Below are 15773 nucleotides of genomic sequence, written 5' to 3'. Positions count from 1 at the left end.
GTGTGTGTGTGTGTGTGAGAAAGAGAGAGAGAGAGAGATGGGGGGCGTCTTTATAAAGCAACAAAACGCGATGCCCAGCGAGAACATGGGAAAGAAGGGGGGGGGGCGAAGAGAAAGAAGTCCGCGGCGCCATTTTCGCCGGACGCTTCATGCTCTGATTGGGACCCAGGACGGGCCGTCCAGAAAAAGGAGTCTATAGGCGCGCGCTCCACATATTGCCGAGTGGCCGAGACGTGTGTAGTAGTTTGGCGCACTCAGTTGGACGTACGCGCACATTTTTTTTGTATGCCGTATCCACTCGGTTCTAAGCCACCACCACCGGCCGCAAGCAGGGCTGCATAGATAAGTGAACTTGTATACCAGCCTCGGTGACTATACGACGTCGTGATGCGTGCCGAGCACGATGCCCCGGGTTCGACTCCCGGCGGCACTTCAACGAGAGCGAGAAGCAGAAATGCTCGAGTAGTTAGCTCTAGGTTGCGCGTTATAGAAGCCCAGCAGGCCGAAATTAATTCGTACTACTACGTATCAAGTACGGATCCGTATGTTGCTACTGGACGTTATAAATCCGATAGCTGAATTTGATTTGCATTCGGCAAGCATTCCATCATTCCCTATATGGGCGGAACACTTGCGGAAATGGATATCTGATTCCAAGTAGACTTATTCTTCTTTTTTGTCTGTGAAATGTATGCAGGCGGTCTCGCGTATACACGAAGAGGAAATGGGCAAATCTGTTTCCCCTGATTTATTCATGATCTGTAAATTTCCAAATGGTTTCTTGCTGGAAGGTGCTGTATTTGTGCTGTATTAGTGGTGCGAAGACGTCCGAACGTGCTGATCGTTTAGAGACGCACAACCTAAAGCCACATTATTCGACATAGAGTGTAGGCTGTATGCGGATATTCTACAGACTAATGCAAAATGCGTGCACGCTATCCGGACTGTCAAGACACATTTCCTGAGCGACGCCTCCAAGTAAACTAAATCCTTCAGGAGCACTCGAAACACGCAGACAAGCATTGGGTGTCAATCCGAAATAGCGATGAAGGCGCAATGACACGACGAGGGCCCAACGATATTACGATGTAAGTCGATCGATGGCACGATCCCTGCACGACGATTGGACAACGACAGAGCGACTACGGTACAACGATAGTGCAACCATGGCACGACTACTGCACGACGACAGTCCAAGGATAGCACGACTACGCCACGACAATAGCCCAAGGATGGCACGACTACGCCACGACGATAGCCCAAGGATGGCGCGACTACGCCACGACGATAGCCCAAAGATGGCACGACTGCGCCACGACGATAGCCCAAGGATGGCACGACTAAGCCACGACAATAGCCGAAGGATGGCACAACTACGCCACGACGATAGCCCAAGCATGGCACGACGATATTCCAAGGATGGCACGACTACGGCACGACGATAGTCCAAGGATGGCACGACTACGGCGCGACGACGGTGCGAAAATTGCAGGGTGGCTCAAAGGTGACGGACTCGGCTCGAATATGCCGCTCGGGAATAGCTGAAATTTAGTTTTTTCGGCACCTCCTTGCAGGAACACATCATGATTTCGTACGCCATGGATTCAAACGTCGAGAGCCAGAACAAACCCGTAAACGGCTACAGCTGTAAAATTTTACTGCAGATACAAGTACCGCGTATTTGAAATGACATTAGCGGTGAATTACGTTTATGAACAACGCGCCGCATCTCAAATAAGATCTGCATAACTGGTGGACGATTTTTTGTATTTACTGCCGATGACAACGTGGAGAAGAAGCTCCAGAAGCCGCGAGAACGAGCATCGATTGGCATAATTAATGAGCGATATATCGGAACGCATTGTCAATCAGTTATGTACCTGGCGAACCTTAATTGCCTTTCGGATTGAGTTTGGACGATTTATTTCTCGCTTCGTCGTAATAAATTTATACGCTTTGTCGAGGCTCTTGAATATTGTTTTGGGAGCTTATAATTCCCACCAACGACTGGTCACCTCCCTTGAAAAAAAGTGCGCGTGACATTCTGTTGCATTACTTCCTGTCGAACTATATTGACATTCGATTGCATTTCAACAGAATGTCAATCTAGTTCGACAGATAATAAACAGAAAGACAACAGAGTTTTCATACCGAATATTATCAGAGATGTGTAGGCGGAGATGTGGAGACGGGTGCTTAAGTTGGAGAAAACACGGTATGTGCGCGATCTCGGGCTAGGCACAGAAAGACTCGCCCGGAGGAAAAATATAGCTTCGCACGCGAAAAAGGGGCGATTAGTAGCGTAGCCCAGCTCGTTCCGTAAAGCAGTTGGTCAATTTTCCTTTCTTTCTCCCCACCCCCTTCCTTCTTATTTTTTATTTTTTTATTATTCATACGCGACGTGCGTTTGCGTTACTATCATCACTGGAAGGAGCACGTTTTGCTGCGCTTGTTACCTTTCACATGCGTGAAAAAAATGCGCCTCTCTGCGACGGCTCACCGAAAGCAGGCTCGATTCGACACGCCAAACGCAGACGGCGATGATCCTACGGCGCCGGGGAATTTAGGCACGGGGAGCCCGTTATGTCGCACGCTCCTCGTCGGCGCCAAGTCGACACAGTTCTTTTTTTTTTTTCTCGAAGCGTGGGAAAGTGCTACGCGCATCCAGTACGTTCGGTTCGGAGTTCCGCGAGATTCGGCCGCGTGTGTCCCTTTAGAGTTTTAGATTACGGGCAGGCAAGCGTTATTGCGCCCTTGCATTTGGGGCCACTGTACTGCGCATGCGCAGACCCTTACTAGGGGTCTAGCTATCGGGTCCCAACGCTTGCGTTCCGCTAATCTAAAACTCTATATTATCAGGAGGCAGAGGTGCTGGAATCTGGTGAAGGTGGTGGGTTAATATATATATATATATATATATATATATATATATATATATATATATATATATATATATATATATATATATATATATATATATATATATATATAGACTACAGAAACTCCGCACAACTGAAGCGGTCGACAATATAGGTTGTGGCGAAGCAGACGACCATAGAGAGAAGCCTACAGTTTAATCGTAGAGGTCCCGAGACTCGGCTTCAGCTACGGACTTACCGGGGTTCTTGGAACGAATACAAGTGCCTACCCCCATTTAATGTCCCGTTAGTTGCGCTGTTTTAGTTTTAAATACAATGTGCCCATTAGGCGCATCATCAAACTCCCTTGATGCTCTGGCGCCTATTCTGTACTTCCGTATTGTTATAGTCATTGTTATTTATTTATTTATTTATTTATTTATTTATTTATTTATTTATTACATATCCACAGCGCCACAAGGCATTACGGGGAGGAGTGTCAACACAAATACACAGGGATAGATGTTTCCAGTTATACAGACTAGCGAGAATGAAACACCGTTACAAATGTAGACAGCAGAGCAAATATCGGTGCCTAAAATGAAGTTACAAATCACACTACAAAGTAAGACATTTAGCAATTTGGAAAAATAAAGGAATAAAAGAGAGACATACCGTTATACATACATATACACTAGCGAAAATTATCAATACCAATGATGATGATGATGATTATTATGATGATGATGATTATAGAAGTTTGCCATCTTAAACGGTGTGGCAGCACATGTCACCAAGCACCGAGCTCATTACTTTAACCTTTTCAGTGTGTATAAAACCTTAGATACATTTTGCACTCAGCTATGTGATTGCACTTTTACACAATGTTTTAATTGAGTGACACGTCACCCAATGATCGACAAGATAAAACCCCACGTCACCCTTTAGGCGCTGCTAAAATGTAATTGAAAATTGCTAGTTTGACTGAAAAAAGGAATGCTGATTGAAAATACTATTTGGCTTTATTTAAGTAGCGTGCCAAAATTTAAGTTTCTTATTTTGCACAGGAAAGTGGCCTTCTATAGTTTAGTTGCCAATTGGTGACGCGGCAGTCAGCGGACGCCCCCTCTGTTTGCCACTCACGGTGTCCGTGTTTTGAGACGCGCAGAATACCAAGGGTTTCGCAAGTGGTGAAATTGAAGAGTTCCGGTGAAAGCAGACGACATACACGCAACGAAAGGGTGGAACAGACGACGGCACCGCGAAGCGATGGCCTGCGAGAGCGGTCATATAATGTGGAAGCCCAGCAGACGACAGGAGGTAAAGAAAGAACGTGGACGCTGTATACGTTACTTTCCAATTGGCGCACACGCCGAGCCGAACTTTACGCCCGAAGCCAGTTCGACATGTTTACGACTGCAGAAGTGCGGCCCCCGGAGGCATACCCAACAAAAGGAGGAGCTGGAAGAAAGGGACTGCTGGTTGGAGGTCACCATAATACGGCTCGGATTCAAAGAACGACGATAGCTGTCGCAACGACAACTCTCCCTCCGGTGACCGAAGTTTATAATGCAGTTCCGGTGTTGGAAGGGGGCGATCCACACTCTCGTGCGTATACGCAATCTCCGTTGCTCGGGAATGTGGCGTCGGTAGACCTTTGTGAACGCACCGTGTCGGCGCCGTTTCGCCCTCTTTTCCACCGAAAGCAGACGACGTGACCACTGCGGAAAGCAGACGACGTGCCCGCTAGAGAGAGGGGAGCAGACGACGACAACCGGGGGACACGCGTAACACGCTTGTAAAGCATTGATGATGGCCTTGAAAAACGGTCCGCGCTTTACGGACGTCGCGCATCCGCCTGCAGCGACTGTGACGGGAAGGATGACCCTCGGCCCGCGTGCCACAATAGGGGTCCAGATTATGAAAAAGCCGTTAGCCGTAATCGGTCCTTCCTGGTATTCCCCGAATGCGATGCGAACGACCCGCCGTAGCTGGCTGTGTGCCTCGAGGTTTTTATGGAGGCTGGCGGCTTCTGGGACGGGGTTGGGCCTTCCTCCTGACGCGCTGCCCATTTTGGTTCCCCCGGAGTTCCCTGCTGTTTTACGGCTCGTATTCCTCGAGTGTGACATCGTTCTCGTTGGGGAAAAGACGTATATACTCGTATCGCGTGGCTCGGAGCGTGCGAGAATTAGCTGTCGCTGCAAAGCGAAAGCGAGCCGACGTATATAAGGCACGAGAACAAAGAGACATCTGCGACGCTCGTACGTGTCCGTGTGTTAGAACACGTACGACGTACGCCTGTCGAAGGGAAAGTCACGTGGCTGGCTTCTTTTCGCGCCGCATTTTCCTGAATGACGGTGGCGACCTAAACAAGCGCCTCCCAGAAAAAAACCCTAGTGTACATATACCCTCCACCTCTGGAGGAGAGCCGAGCTAGCAGAGGTCCACTCACAGCTTAATGATTTTGCTCTGCTAATGCAAATGCGAGGCTAATTGAAAAGTAAAAGCTAGTTGTTGCAAGCTAAAATGTTTACTATGGCTGAGCAGTATGTCAAGATCGCCCATAAAACTTGCCCAAGGCGTTCAGGTTTCATCCTGAAACCAGAGACAGAAAGAGCGCTCTGTACGGAGAAAATAGTTGTTTTTAGGCATGTCAAGCCGCTTGACGACAGGCTAATAAGCGAACGTAACTGGCGGGCGCAAATTGTGTTCGAGTTGCACAACGTACATATGAACTTGTAATTGTTAGGTTGTCACCGAAGAAATTATTGCTCGGCGCGGGTTCTTGCGCGCGCGCGCACACACACACGCACACACACACACTTTCGCGAATAACTGTCTGTCCCTAAGCTACCTTAAATTTAACAAGTTCCAGTATAGTGTCGGATAGATTGTATTCGCTCTACGATAAGCACAGCTCCCGTATACCTAATGTTGAAGTGCGCCAACGCTCAGACACGAAAATTGCATTAAAAATAGCATTTTGAAATAACACTTTACCATGTCCGCACCGATTCAGTGCATCCTATAGCACATGTGGTCATGAAGTTGCGTCGGGGGGGGGGGGGGGGGGGGGTCGTTATCGTGGCGTCAGACGAAAAAAAGAACCTTTTGTTTGACGTCTCCATCTCTAACGTGGTTGCTCAGTGGCTATGGTGTTGGGCTGCTGAGCACGAGCTCGCGGGATCGAATCCCGGCTACGGCGGCCGCATTTCGATGGAGGCGAAATGCGAGAACACCCGTGTACTTAGATTTAGGTGCACGTTAAGGAACCCCGGGTGGTCGAAATTTCCGGAGTCCTCCACAGCGGCGTGCCTCATAATCAGATCGTGGTTTTGGCACGTAAAACCTCATAACTTAACCGCCCACTGAAATACCGTATAATATGACTATTTTTCTGGCTGCTAGCCATGGCAACTGAGGCTCGACAATTTTATTTTCGCTCGCACATACATATTCCCGAGTTCAACGTCCCCCAAGAATCCGGCTCCGCTCCCCACACGCACCGCGGCCGAGAGTCGTGTATGTATACACACTGCGCCCGAAGCCGTAACGACCGCGCACCGCTACGAAACCCTGTTCGCACGCAGTGTGGCACAGTATGCCTCGCGATGTAAGGTCGAGGTCACGCTCGCGCAATATCGATATCGAGCGCACAGCAAAGCGCCATGCCTGCCTGCGCGCGCGCAGGGAGAAGGCGAGCGCGCGGCCCACATTCGCGCCCGATCTGTTTGCACGGAGTGCGCTCCAACGGCACTACGTCTCTCTCTCTCTCTCTCTCTCTCTCTCTCTCTCTCCTTCTTTTTTTGTTTACTTCAGTTTCTTTCTTACCCTGAGCAGCATTGCGATTCTCGCCTGACTGTTGGGGCGCTCTCTAGTGGCCAGTATACTGCGCTTAACGGAGCGCGAGATTGAGCAATTACCTCTCCCCCTCCCCCCCAACCCCTTCCTCTTTCTTGACGACGATACACGTCAAAGAGAAATATAACGTACTGTCTCTACGTGCCACCCTTCAATTAATCCTTCAGACGAGGAGTATATACGCCTTGTTTACGATCCACGTGCAACGGAAGAATGCGAGTCGTGCCGGTTGTCTACTATACGTGCGCGCGCATCTTTCGCAGTCGAGAGGTATAGTAACGGGATGCTCTGGCTGTATGCGCTCAATAAGCTTGTTCTGCTTTTGGCTTTTTCGTTTGCTTTGTTTGTTTTCAGCATATACTCAGTTGTAAATTTCAGATCCTCCGTGTGTCCCGTGTGTCCCGTGTCCTGTGACGCAGTTTGTAGGAATACTAGCTCTCCCAGCTGTGTCAGCCCTCATAAAAGTACACTCGTCTCTATCCACCTCAGCGCCCGAGCGTCACGTGGTGGGCATGCATTGAGAGGGTGAAGGGTGTCGCGGGAGGTCATTTGTGTAGAGAACGGATAATGGTTCCAAAATGGAGCCCTGTGGCACCCCCTGATGAATTGTTTTGGCGTCTGAAAACTTGCCTGATAAATAAACTGTTCGTTTTCTGCTACACAAAAAGTTTCTTTAAGAAAGTTAACGCCGGACCTGTTATTCCATAGGCTTCTAATTTTTTTTTACTAACATATCGTGATTAGTTGTGTCAAAAGCTTTGGAGAAATCTAAATGTACAGAACCAACGATTAGTCCTTTGTCAATAGAAGTCTTAATGTAGTCTGTTAATGAGATTACCGCGAAGACGGTTGAACTACCTGAACGAAAACTATATAGGGAGTTATTCAAGAGATTAAAGTTGTTCAAATAATTATTTAGGTGCCTAACAAATAGCTTCACAATTATTTTGCTAACAGAGGATAAGATAGAAATAGGTCGTTAATTAGAAATAATAGACCTGTCACCTTTCTTAAAAATGAGTATTACTTTTGTGTTCTTAAGGGTGCACTGAAAAATTCCAGCTTCAAAAAGGCTCTTAATTATGTTCGCCAACGTTTTAAATATTATATGACCTACCATGTTTAAGTGGCTTGCTTGACTGCCATCTAATCTGGTTGAGGTATCCTTAAGGTTCATAATCGCGGTGAAAACTTCTTTTGGTGTTACAGGGAAAAGAAAAAAAATGAGAAATTAACTCGATCCATGCTACATTCAGCACCCGCTGATGCTGAATGTAAATACACCATACACCGCGTTCACAAATGCACCGCGTTCGCATATACACCGCGTTCACAAATACACCGCGTTGACATATGCACAACGTTCACAAATACACCGCGTTCACAAATACACCGCGTTCACAATAGGCCGTGTTCACAAATACACCGCGTTCACAAATATACCGCGTTCACATGTACACCGCGTTCACAAATACACCGCGTTCACATATACACCGCGTTCACAAATACACCACGTTCACAAATACACCGCGTTCACAAATACACCGCGTTCACATATACACCGCATTCACATATACACCGCGCTCACAAATGCACCGCGTTCACATATACACCGCGTTCACAAATACACTGCGTTCACATATACACCGCGTTCACAAATACACCGCGTTAACATATGCACCGCGTTTACATGTAGGCCGCGTTCACAAATACACCGCGTTCACATATAGGCCACGTTCACAAGTACACCGCGTTCACATATACACCGCGTTCACATATACACCGCGTTCTCAGACAGCCTAGCCTCGCCTCAAAAGGGAGTGCACTTTCTCTCAAGTTATCATAGAACATTTCCTTCTTGATCTCTTTCTTCCCGAGTTTATAGCTTTTCATTGATTTATTTTCTTCCATCTTATCTGAGCAATGCTCCCACTCTGCCTGCCACTGGGAGTCCACATTTTGCCTATACAAGTACTTAAAAGCGCTGGCGGCCCATCTGCTGTCCTGCGTACGCCTCAGTCTTTTCTCGTAAAATAGTTTACATAAAGGCTTACTTCCAGGCCTGACTGTATTTCTGACGTGAAACATAAGAGCACATTTCCAAATGCCCTTCCACAGTCCTCTGACTACAACGTACTTGTTATACTCCCACAGCGCTTCATGTTGTGTTGATACCCCCTCATGTGTGTTGTCACTGAAAACCATGGGACTGGATTTTTCTACGCTAAAATGCCGATCCCAGCCTTTCACCCTCTTGTCCACAGATGTTTACAAGCCGTTGTATGTCTCTCTAATAAGGCTACGTCGTGTCCATACATTGAGCCTAGTAGCCCTAAGTATGTGCAGTGTCGCGCATAAAAAAACACGCACACAAGAAAGAACGATGTGACGCACAAGGTGTCATGTGTGTCCGTGTATTTTGCAATACTGCACATACTTGTGGCATACCAACAGGCCCAAGCATCCACCTAGTATAGCCGTTGTTCTATCGATGCTCCATTTTGCTTATGTGAGAGAGTAAACACTATTTTACTCCCTTCTCACTCCCTTCTGTATTCTCCTTGTAGATCATGAAAAGTAATCTTGTCAACGGAAAGGCCTATCGCAGCCCTTTGTTAACATGTATACTGTTTCCTCCGTACTTATGCATTGTCACGAAATCTGACATTTCTTTGTATGTTTCCTGTAGTAGTTCTACAATGCCTTCACTTACACCCTCTTCTCCGAGTTGAGCACAGCACCGTCCCTGGAGCGAAAAAAGACGCCAAGCTTCTGAAGACTTGCCGTGGGGCATCAATGAAGCGCAGTGACCACTCCTGTCAAGAGAGGGCGCTGCCGCGCAACTTCCTTCAGTAGAGCAGGAGCGCTTAGAGCATTCTAGAACACTGGGATTAGTCTCGGACCGCAACGACGGCGTCGTATTCCGGGCTCAGTGTAGTGTGTGGTACAACTTGACCTAGGCTCTACTTTCTGCATGTTCCAGTGTGTCTGTAGAACTGTGTAGATACATCCTCTATTCAGCTAGCTCCGCTCTAGATTTCTTCAACACGTGACGTTCCTTGTTGATTTACAATACAGTGGAACCCCTTTATAAAGAAGGGCTCGGGGCCTTTGAAATCATTCGTTATACAGGTCACTTCGTTGTAAAGGTCGCGCAGCGCACACTTCATAGTAGAACCGGGACGGAATTATTGCTTCGTTATACAGGTAATTTCGTTGTAGAGGATTTGACTGTATTCTGTTTATTATTACTACTATGAGAAAAGGAATAGCCATCGCCATTAAAATGTGACTAGATCTCTTCATTTTATTTTCATTCCAATTAAAAAACTAAGCAGGTCCAACGCACATTTTGGAATCTATGTGTAGCGAAGGTTTCCTGAAGCGGTTAATCAAATCTATAAAAACTGTTCATCTTCTGCAATTACGTGCCTGCCTGGAAAGGCGCGGAGACCTCCACCACGTGACTCACCCGGTGGTCCACGCGACCGCGGATTACGCTGTACCGGCCGGGGATCGGCCCTCTTTTCACCACGCCATCTCCGGCGCGATGATCGAGGCCCACCTTACTGGGCGAGAAGCCGACCGTGCGGATGCCCTAAACCCCGGAAAAGGAGGCACACAAAGATACACTTTAACAAATGCATTATACGCGCTCGTAGACTTGTATTTGTTGCACTGGTGATGTTTAGGTTACGGTTTGTCGTTACACTGCATAATTCCGTAGAGAACAGAGCCGGCCCCCGGCACATTTTTGGGGCTAGAACAGATGGAGACACGTGTAAGCCCATTCGTTTTATGAGCGCTCTCCTGTGTGTGAGCTATTCGGCGAGACCGCAGCAGCCACGGTCAGTCCGGGAGGGTTCGCCTATATAGAAAGCTTCGCATAAACAACAATCACAACAGCACGCGGCGGAAGTCGGAAAGGAGTTGTTCGCGAAGCGCTGTCCATGGCCATGGCCAAGACGTGTCTGCGCGATGCGTCATCGGCGTTGTATACAAGCGTGCGCCGCAGGGGCAACCGGGCACCACCACCGAGCCCCCACGGCGAGTGCGGGGTTGCTTTGCCCACGAAGACGAGGGTAAACACGATATCAGCGGTGTGCGGACGCGGTTTCATCGTCGCCGGGGTTTCATGCGCGTGACGCGGCCACCACCGGCGGAGTATCTGGTGTTCAGTCGGCAGGCGCCCTCCGCGGAACACTGTAGCCGCGTGGGAAAATGGCTCCCGGGGACTACGCGGCGTCGGACTTGCCGGAGACAAGCCCTGACTTGCCCCGAGCTGACACGGCATCTCTTCTCTTTTTTTGTGCTTGTTCCCGTTGTGCTGCAGGTTTTTGCTGGTGGCTCGGCTGCTTGCATCAGTCAGCCGCAATTAGGCTATATGGCTTCGTTTAGTGAGTGGAGAGGAAATCAACTGTAAGCGATGAAACCGTCTGTGTAGGGGAGCGCCAACTCATGCCGTCTGCTGTTTGTTTCCGCGACATCGGTCGTCTGCTCCGCAGGCATCGAAGCAAACGGTTGCCATTCGTCTGAGTTTTTCCGTCTGTTTCTCTGCGTCCGGGCGACATTTGATTTCACAGGCAGGTAACGAAGAGACGGCAATAAGAACTTTATCTTTTGCAGAAATGACACTTCAACACATGTGAAACAGTGCAAAAGGTTCAAAGAGAGTGTACTAGATTATATCCTAATAAATACAAGTCCCTCTTGTGTGGACGTCCGCCGACCGAACTATAGCAGCAAATGCATAGGCAGCAGACTAAGCGAATTTCGTTTAGAATATTAAGTGACTCGAGAAAGTAAAAAGAAATCGCTGAGAGATCGCACAAGAATGTAGATTGCATGTGTTGCCGCTCCGAAGGCAAATGCAGAGGTGCTTCGAAGCCTAGTGCAGCAAGTGCGCAATCGCAGACAAAGTAGGCGCGTGGGAAAGAAACTGCATGCCCGTGTCTTGCCACCGTTCGGCCAGTCCAGTATATACTAGTTTCTCCTGCCGTATCGAGCCAGTTTTCTCGTCGGATCCAGCTCGCAAACACCTCCGAAGTCTTTGTTATTAGCATTCCACTGCGCTCTCCATTTCGTTCGGGCGAGTTCGTTTGCAAACCCGCTCGATTTTCGTCTGCTTTTCAACTTTCTCCATTTTCTTTTGTTAAGCCCTTTTTTCTTTCTTCTGTCGTCTGCATCGCGCCGGCGCAAAGCAGACGCGGTCATTATTTGTCCGCATAGCGGCGTCCGCATTCCTCGCAGACGACGCGCTGCTTTCTGAAACTAGCCGACCGGCTGGCCGGCCTTTGTGTGAAAACAAACGGGCAAGTCCGCGTATAACGCTATACTTACGCGGACTCTCCTAAATTACGGGGAAACTTAAAACAGGCCACGAGCAATCGCTCGCGCAGCTGCGTATACATGTACGTGCACGTGGTCTCGCTCAATGACCAACTCGGCGAGACGCAGCGCTACATTTTTTTTGTGCGTGTGTGTGTTTGTAAAGGCGACCCGCGAATATGACTTCAATTACCGCGGCATTCGCACCGCTATTTCGTCGAGTGGCTCGCGAGCTGCCATTGAGCGCGCAGAAGGAAATTCCACTGGTTTCCGCATCCGCGTGTGTTTTGAGATCCACGCACGCGAACGGAGGAAGTGAGAGGTTTCCGTCTCACTTCCTTTCTTTGCGTTTTCTTTCGCCTTCGTTCTCGTTTGTTCAGAAATCGCGACATGAGACATCAAACATGTGAGAAAAGTGTCACTCTTTGGATAACGTGGTGTAAAAGACAGGGGGGGAGGGGGTTATTCTGCAAGTGTCCACCTAGGGGACATATCCATTCCGTCTGCTGCTAAAGTGCTGACTGGCTGAGAGCGCCTGTCTTTTTCTGACGCGTAGCCCAGCCCAGCCAATCAGAACTTCAGCAGCAGACGAAATGGACATGTACACTGGATGGACAGTTGTGGAATACCCCCTCCCCCCCCCCCCCTCCACGGTACGCACCTTCAGCTGTCATGGGCTATACTTCTGTTCGTACACCAAACAAAATGAAATCCTAATAAGCGCCGAAGAGCAATAAATACAGCCGGAGAGCACGAACACAAAGACCTGTTCATTAGTCCAGCAGGTGCAGGAAAGAACTGAAGAAGGCAGGGATGTTAACCAGAAATGTTTCGGAGCATTAGTCCAGGAGGCCACTGACTATAGTACAGGAAGAAGCACTAACATGTACAAACATGCATAAGCGCATACAGCTCCATAACTTAATAAAAATACCTGAATTTGTCACTTACCAGTTTTGCAGACGACTTGGTCACAGCATATCTACGTAACATCATTAACCAAGTTAAGTTTTCACGACGCATTTGACAAGAAGATTTATTATAAGCCTAAGATGTCTGTATCTTCTATGGGGAAATTCAACGGCGTTAGCATTATGCAGGACACTCGCCACGGTTCGATGCTGGTGAAATGAAGCGGGCCGATCACGGAGGCTGTGCAATCATAGGCGTGGGCGGAGCGATCCTGCTACCAATGCTGAATATATGTCCTTTCAGGTATTTTAATGCTTAGAACGACGTAAGCTGGGTACGTTTATGGAGGTTTTTGTTTCAGAAAGCCTGGCGCGCAAAGCACGCAAACCATGCAGAAGTTCAACACAAACGCCGATTTGATTGATTGATTGATTGATTGATTGATTGATTGATTGATTGATTGATTGATTGATTGATTGATTGATTTTTATGGCGCGAGAGCCAGGCATGGCCAAAGAGCGCCAGCATCAACGTCGTTTGTGTTGGCCTCTCGTCGTTCTTCTAGAGCCGGACAACATATGCTCACCACAAATGCTGTTTGGACTTATCCCCGAGGAAGTATAATCAAATGCGTTGAGTGACCTACATCATGATGAAGCTACTGCATCGAGTTAGATAGGAACATCATTTAACGGATTCTGGAGAAGCGTGCCTCACCACATAATGTACGCACGCCTAGCGACCAACTCCAGATGACGGCAGTGACGTATGAAATGACTTATTCATACGTAGCGCACACGCACACGACATAGACGAACATGCAAGACCACAGTAGCTCAAGCGTCTGCCTCGTGGTGTCTACGATTAAGGCTAAGGGCGCCCTCACTGCGCGCGAAACACTTGAATCACTGCTGCAAAGACCAAGTACACAAACGATGCAACTCAAAGGATGTGTTTGAAGTGCAGGTAATAGCAATGGCCAAGTACCAGTTGTTTGCAAAACAAGTTCGCCCGGATTTTTTTTTAACTTGTTCCTATGTTGCCTAGGGTTACCTCCCTTGAGCAATATGAAAGGTAAAACATCTAAATTGTTTTCAGGAGCTCGTAGCGGCTAAACATATGTGTGCACACCCCGCATGAAAGCGTTATCCCAGAATAAACGTTCATCGGGAAAGGTACGTACTTGCGACCGTGTTAACATCTCAGGTTACAATTCACGCACTGGTTAGCTACCGTTGCTAAAGAGCTAATGCGACGTGCCCTGTTTGCTCACGGTGATATTATACACACGATCGAGAAAAATATGTGACAGCTGTGCGTCCACCACTCACAGTACGCGAGCGTTCGAACCGACTTTCCGAGAATGTCACGATCTATTTAACCGGCATCTCGCTGTATTTCAACCGTCGCCGGCCGTGACAAACATGACATGAACCGGAAATCTGTAATAACGATACATCTCCTCGCAATACGCGCTTATGTTTACTTGTTTTTTTTTGCCAAGTCACTTGACACACGTCAACTCTACGTAAATGTACAGTACATACAGCTCACTTTTAGAAAGAACCGGCACTTACTATCATGCCATCGAATATCTCTAAGATAAAGCATAAATACACCTAGCGTAATGTTCTTATGTATGTAACTGCACGTCCGATAGGATCACATCGGTTAAATCTTTCCGATAAAAGGCGAAGAAGTGTTCTAGAGTTACCATTGCTTTAATACTGGTTAGGCTTTCTCTTCGCGACTACACTGCACAAAAAATGGTCACGTATTCATCGATTACGCGGTGACATAACGGAGCATCAGGGCCCAATGCGGTAAAAACCTATAACATGCCTTGATTGCGCACGGTAGCGTGAATTCGTGAGTTTTGTGTTTGGCAGGCCCTGAACCCTCAGTTGTACCCCGTATTTCGTTCAGCCCTCTCTTAATGTTCTATTCTTTTTTTTTTCTTTCAAGAAGCAAGGTTACCTTTCATCGGATCTGCAGATATATATACATATATTGTTGTTTCTTTTCTTTTTACTCGCCCCTGCAGATCCGATTAAAGGTAACCTTGCTTCTTGAACATATGGTACCGCACGGGATAAATTTTTTGCTGCTGAATACACCCGTACAGAGACCCGCTCAAACCCCGTCTCAAAAGCTTGGAACGAGGCGATGCGTGTTCCCCTGCCCACGTGAAATATGTGTTTCTGATGCGAGAAAAATTGCAACGTTTCGCACCGGAAAGGGGAAACGAGGAGCGGTTATCGCTCGTTGGGACGGAACGAAGCTCATCGCTCGTCAAATACTCCGAACCTGCGCCGATTTCCGCGTGGTGTGTATTTACGATGCGGTTCGGTGCAGCATATCGCACAAGTCTGTCACTGTGAGTTGACCCCCCGGCTGGGACGTCGACACAGCCTATAGGTGCAGCCTGAGCAAAGATCATGTAACGATTCTATGCTCAAATTGTTGGCTCATCGCGCTTCGTCTGTGAAATAATTTGCACCCTTAAACTGCGGGTGTCAATTGGTCTGTAACTCAGACCCCAAGACCTGTAAAGTAATAGTGTACCGGTAAAATTGAATGAGGGTATAAACTGGTCCATAACTCAGACCTTTACACTCTATCCATGTGTAAGGGTGGGAGTTGTAAACCGATTTACACCGCCGATTCAGTTTTGAGGGTGCAAATTATTTTACAGTGTACGTTACCACCGCTATCGGCCAAGTCGTGAGCGATGAACGATAAGGGAGTAATGAAATCGAGCAATGTGAATCTTTACATCAATCACACCGGCGTCTTGGAATAGACGCCAAATAG

The sequence above is a fragment of the Dermacentor variabilis genome, chromosome 11 (assembly GCF_050947875.1).
Source record: "Dermacentor variabilis isolate Ectoservices chromosome 11, ASM5094787v1, whole genome shotgun sequence".
In the NCBI taxonomy this organism is placed as follows: domain Eukaryota; kingdom Metazoa; phylum Arthropoda; class Arachnida; order Ixodida; family Ixodidae; genus Dermacentor; species Dermacentor variabilis.
The sequence above is the reverse complement of the archived record's forward strand: the minus strand, read 5'-3'. Positions refer to the sequence as shown.